Below are 6,435 nucleotides of genomic sequence, written 5' to 3'. Positions count from 1 at the left end.
ATTATCCACTCACAGGACTGAAGGGTTCTGTGATGTGATATAAATTGGGCTGTGTTCTCAGCCATGTGACCCTTGGCTCTAGAGGAGGCAGAGTTGCAGAGTTGTGGGTGTATTTTTGGTGAAACTGACCGGGCTGGCTCTCCGTTTACAAGCAAATGCTTTCCTCAGTTTCTCCATTAAGCGTTCTCAGCACTGTTGTTTTGAGTACACATGTCAGTGCACACACACACACACCCACACACATAAACATAAACGTGTGCGCACACATGCACACAATTCAAGAATTTCTCAGAATTATGAACAGGCAAGATGGGGGTGGGGTTGTATAAAATGAATTTTACATGTGAAATCTATGAACTAATCATGTTTTGGTACTTGTTGTCTAGCAGATACCAGTGACAATTGAGTGTGGATAATGCAATTTAGTGAGACAGTTAGAATCATATAGGCCTTTCAGCGTGATTTATTTTTGTGGAAAAAATGTGCTGGACTGGGCGGCGGTCATATTTTGTACTGCTCTGCGGTACATCTAGTTAATAAATAGGTAGGCTCAATTATCCACTCACAGGACTGAAGGGTTCTGTGATGTGATATAAATTGGGCTGTGTTCTCAGCCATGTGACCCTTGGCTCTAGAGGAGGCAGAGTTGCAGAGTTGTGGGTGTATTTTGGTGAAACTGACCCGGGCTGGCTCTCACGTTACAAGCAAATGCTTTCCTCAGTTTCTCCATTAAGCGTTCTCAGCACTGTTGTTTTGAGTACACATGTCAGTGCACACACACACACACACACAAACACTGACTGCAGGACTGGGGCACAACAAAAAAGGTTGAGGTTGTAGGCAAGCCTCTCTCTGCATAGCTTGGGAGACTACAATAAGTGTACACAGGAAGCAAGGTGGAATATTCTTTTTGAACTCTTAATTGTTGTAGTTTTCTTACCTATAAAAGGAAAATTAAACTCCATATTACAGTGCCAGTGATGATGGTCATGATCTATGGTCTTTTGGGCCTCCACCGTCGTCTTCAAAGGTTAGGGTTAGGGTTAGGTGCACTGAAGTCGACGGTGGCAGATCTGCCTTTTTTTTTTATTTTTATTTTTTAATCACTGTTTGTACTGTTCACATCCATAAAAAAGTCTGATTTGGCCCAATCCACCCACACTCACTACTGTTTATCTTCAGCCTGACCAAAAGCAGTCGTAACAGTAATCCAGTTTCTTAGAATTAAATGGTTCTCCCTACTCGAAACTAAGTCACACTGCATCCCTGTCTTATTATCTTATTAATGGAAGAGGGAGCAGACTTGACTAAAGCAGGGTAGATAACACGAGTCTCCTGGGTGCTCTGGTGTAAATAGAACTGTCTTCCTTCACACAGCTCAGAGAAGAGCAATCTGCAAGAAAGTGCAATTTGTTTTATTTTTACACAACATAAAGCGCAAAGTGTTTTTTTGCTTTTGTCCGAGGGTTTGGATTTAGGAGTGGACATATGCAGTTTTACTCTAACACCACAATAATTGTACTGTTTATTGTCAACGTTGTAGCATAAAGTGCTTTGTGCACATGCTTTCAGGCCCCGTTTCATCTGTATGTCTACAGTAGTTTCTCTCGTGGTATCTGTCACTGATAAACATGGCAGTTGTACAATGGATGCTGTACGAAACTTATTTGGCATAATAAGTACTTGTTCAGGATGGGCTTACTGGGACTAGACGAGGCGAGAGCGGTCCTGATGACAAACCTCCGCTTTTACTAAAGTAAAAAAGGGTAAAGTCCTAGTGCTAAGGTTCTCTCCAGAAGACATATATGTGTCATACTTTAAAGGCTTATGGCCGGCTTACTGCCTTGACTTAAAGTGATTTGTCATCTAGCGTACATCTCAGTAAAAATAGACTGACATTTTGTATCCTGTGCTCATATTTACATTCATGTATTTATGTAAATTCCACATGAGCTGTTTGGAGATACTGAGGCTAAAAACTAATACTATTACAAGCCTAGTGCCTATTTCACAAACATGCTCTCCTCTGTGATTAGTTGACCTTATTGGCATGAATGAAAACAATTCTCAATTTCACTTCTACAGTAGGTATTCTCATATTAGTTCCTGCACAATTTCTAAAAAAAGTTATGTTGTGTAGGCTATTTATCCTGTTATTGGATCTATATGCTCTAAATTAGACAGTGTTTTGAACTGGAGTAAAAAGGACGTCCCCTCATTCAACATGACGTAATATCCTTATCCAGCCTTCATCATGAGGAACACTGAAGTCCTGTGGCCTCCTACTGGTCATCTCCCAAATGGGTTGGGTGAAGACAGAGGGAATCACACAGAGAGAGAGAGAGAGAGAGAGAGAGAGAGAGAGAGAGAGAGAGAGGGAAAAAGAAGGAGGGACTTGGAAATGGAATCTTGAGTCATGGCGTTTGAAAAATTTAGCAGTTTTCCTTTTGCTCTTTACAGCTAACTATAAATAGCATATTCACCATGCTTTGCAGAGGCCAAACTAAGCTAAAACACAAGGAGGAGGGGCTGTGGTGTGTGTGTAAGTGTGTGTGTGTGTGTGTGTGTGTGTGTGTGTGTGTGTGTGTGTGTAGCATTCATATAATACCTGTCTGTAGTCTTGTCTCCCAGCTCTCCCATCATTAAGCTGTTAAAATACAAGGGCTGACATTATTCTCTCCTCTTCTTCACCTGCAATAACTCTGGCCAACTGTTTAGTTTACCCCTTTAATCTCCCTGAAGTGAAATCCCCTGATGTACGCAAGGGGGGTCTGCGGGACGGTGCTACAAAGTTCCATAATTGCAGGATCGTGATTTTTTAATGAGAGTGAGGTAATAAAAGTCCCCCATGCAGCCAGCGAGGACGGAATATTCATTTATGTGCGTCATCGTGTCTCTCATTATGATTTTCCGACTACACTGAAGCTCACAGCACATACTTCACTGGGATTTATGCCACCGACATCAATGATGGGGGCCAAAAAATGAACAGTTTCATTATTTAACTGGCCTCAACTCGACCCGTTCATTTTCTTTAAATCAACTGTGATTGCATTGTTAATGTGTACAGAGTGCAAGACAGTTGTGGGGAAAAAAACAATTCATCAAGTGTGCAATGCATGAAGGTTCAGAGCATACACTACCTGTGACTAACACATTATGTATGACTATATACTGTAGCAGGAACCAACCATAAATCGTGAATCTGTGCGAGTCGTGTTGTCTGTGTGAAGGATGGTGTGCATTTTCCTTTATTTCATCTGAGTAATTGGTATCATCTGTTTCCCCAGCTTATGAGGAGGGCAGAGCGCTCGGCGGCACCCATGTCTGGGGACACGTGATTCGGTCCAGGCTGGGGTTTCCTGGACTGCCTTCCCTGAGCCTTCTGTGCTGCATTTGGCTGGAGTTACGGTCAGGAGAGCAGTGGCAAAATGTTGAAAAGGTCCTATTGATCCAACCCCCCCCCACCACCACCACCATCTCGGTGTCTGAATGTAATGAAATCTGCCTGTGCTTTTGTTTTTGTGAGTATGTGAGTAAGAGTATGAGGTTATATGTGTGTGTGTGTGTGTGTGTGTGATTATAGCAGTGTGAGCACTCAGTGCCGTGTGGGAGGTTGTCAGGGAGAGTGTGTGGGAGTATCCTAATTGACAATGAAGGGCCTGAGGTTTTGTATGTTTTGTTTCGTATTCCTCAACTTTGGTGAAGATTTCTTCCTCCTCTGGTGCTATTCTTCCCATTAAGGTTTCATCCCGAAGCTTTTCTTCTACAGAATAATCTCCCCTCCCCTAAGCGTACACCATAGCTCAAAACTCAAAAACCCTCCAGATTACCAGATGAAGATTAATGGTCCATTAAGAAATGATGATGATAAGGATATCTTGATATAAAAACCGAGCTGGTTACTATTAAGGCCATGCTGTAGTCTGGGACCATAACAAGGTTATGTCCTGAAGTCCTCCTCACGTTGTACAAATCTAAACAACTCCCTCTTTGATGTCAACCATATTTCAAGCCCCACCATCAAATACAATATAATGGTGAGCGACTCATCGTGAATCATTTGAGCCAGAGGTGTGAAGGCTAAATAATCTGTGCTTGGGAGGTTCTGGGATTTATGCTTCTGTTCTCCCCACAGAATTCCATACGCTGTTGAGATCACGTATAAAAAGGGGCGTGATGCTGCTGTGTATGCAGACATGATCCAGTATACAATGGTTACTGTGCCAGGAGGACACCTGTACTTGATGGACGTGCAGTGTCGCGGTGCTATCTGCTCGTCTGCGCTTAGATTTGAAGTGGGTTCTCTGTGCCTCCGCTGAGAGCAGTGGGTTGCATCAGCGGCGGCGCATTATTAGGTGTGAGAGTGAGAGAGGGCTGTATGCTGTGTGTTTTTGCTGGGAGAAGAGCGAGCAGCAATGGTCGCGGGCAGCTAATGAATGTCCTGACTGTTTCATCAGTGTCACTGATGTCATGTCACTGACAGCAGTCTAAACTCTATTATTCGTCACCCGTGTGGAAGCTAGGGAACTTTTATTAATCCCAAAAAATCGATCTAATATCAGTGCAAATTCTGTTTTTCAGTAAATGTGTCTGGGGTGCACCTGTTTGTCAGCGTGTGTGTGTGTGTGTGTGTGTGTGTGTGTGTGTGTGTGTGTGTGTGTGTGTGTGTGTGTGTGTGTTTGTGTGTGGGTGTGAGTGTGTGGGTGTGTGCGTAAATGGGGAGTGTAATTACATACAATTCAACACAGCATTGTTAAAGTGGCAGTGATTACCTGTTTGTGGGCCTGGTCATCTGAGTCATTGGGACTGGAACAACACACACACACACACACACACACACACACACTTTCACTAGTTGCAGCTGTGTGTGTGTGTGTCTGTATGAACTTAGACTCCTGCGGTCCTGAACATTTGACTATGATCTATGACGTATAACATAATGACAACTGTTTAATGGCTCCCTCAAGGAAGACTAATTTATTTTCAATTTCCCTGAGCAAAGCTGCCCTCTTCACTTCTCTCTCTCTCTCTCTCTCTCTCTCTCTCTCTTCCTCTTCCCCTCCCCCTCTCTCTCCCCACCCTGTTCAATTCATTAGCTAGGCTGTGCTTGTAAACCTGTACCTTATGATGCTCTTAGGCTGGGGTTATATTGGTGGTGACAGTCCATTAAATTCTCCATCAGGAGTCAGTGTAATTCCCCCTACCTGCTGGCATGATGGTCAGCAGTGGTTCATTTCAGAGCGTGACACCACAACTCAACCGCTCCCTCCCTCCCCAGTGTTCCCCATACCGATATCAGTCCGCGGTAATATGTGAGCCTTCATGGCAGATTAGTCTGGCAAGATCCGTGCCGTTTGCCCTCATAAAAACATATAAACACTCACATTTTTTTTTTTTTTTGGAGGCATAGTCCATCAAAATTGAACGGCTAGCCAATTCTGCAAAGGCTTTGCTTTGGAAGGTCATTAGATGGCCACGGTCAATGGGTAATTTAGCCAAGTCATAATGGAAATGGCCAGTTGTTAAACATCTTTATGAAATAGAGATTTCTCTCCTGCAGTTGCATGAGCAGGGGAAGGTGTATGGTTAAGTAATAAGGGACTTATTTGTCTTTTTAAATGAATGAGCTGAAGAGAACTTAATGCCCTAAAGCATAATGGTATAGCTGATGAGTGTCTCGCAGGCAGAGATGATCTCTTTACTGAAGGCACACACACACCGAGGCTTATCTTTGCCTTGTTAAATCGACTATGAACACAAAGTGCAGTCATTGTACATTCTGCACCATAGAAAACCGCCTTAATAAGAGCCTGACGTAGGACTGGCTTTTTTCCCCCTCTCCGCTGCAGCTTTTTGTGCACGGAAATTGCTGTGGAAAATCAGGGATTGCCACGCATAATGAGGAACACGGAGGGAAAAAAAGAGAATGAGGAGGAGGAGGAAGAGGAGGATGAGGAAGAGGAGGAGGCTTGAGAGCAGTCAGCCTGAAGTTTACACAAACACAAAGTAAAAGAATGGACCCCTACATAACACTGTGGAGCTATTAATGCTAAGAATGATAAAATACGCACTCAGGACCATGGCAGCACAGTTAACACATCATTGCTGATTTCCTGAACACCAAGCCAGTACCCAGTTCCCTTTGAATCAAATGGCCTGTGTTGGAGACTGCTGGGTATCTTAATCCATCTAGAGCAAATCCATGTAATTGTTGACATGAAAGGCTTTCGGAAATCAATCAACAGAGGGTTTCTCCAGACTTCTGGAAAGATCGGCTCAGGCCGTCTGCCCTGGTCTGACAGCTCGGTAAGTTATTAGCGGCTAAATGAGCACCAAAGCCTCATAGTAGCATCGGCCTGTGACGGCTCAGAGATTAAATTCCATTGCTGCCGTACCTGGCTTCATTCATTATCCATTGTCTACCTGAGGCTT

The sequence above is a fragment of the Alosa alosa genome, chromosome 4 (genome assembly GCF_017589495.1).
Source record: "Alosa alosa isolate M-15738 ecotype Scorff River chromosome 4, AALO_Geno_1.1, whole genome shotgun sequence".
Taxonomy (NCBI): domain Eukaryota; kingdom Metazoa; phylum Chordata; class Actinopteri; order Clupeiformes; family Clupeidae; genus Alosa; species Alosa alosa.
The sequence above is the reverse complement of the archived record's forward strand: the minus strand, read 5'-3'. Positions refer to the sequence as shown.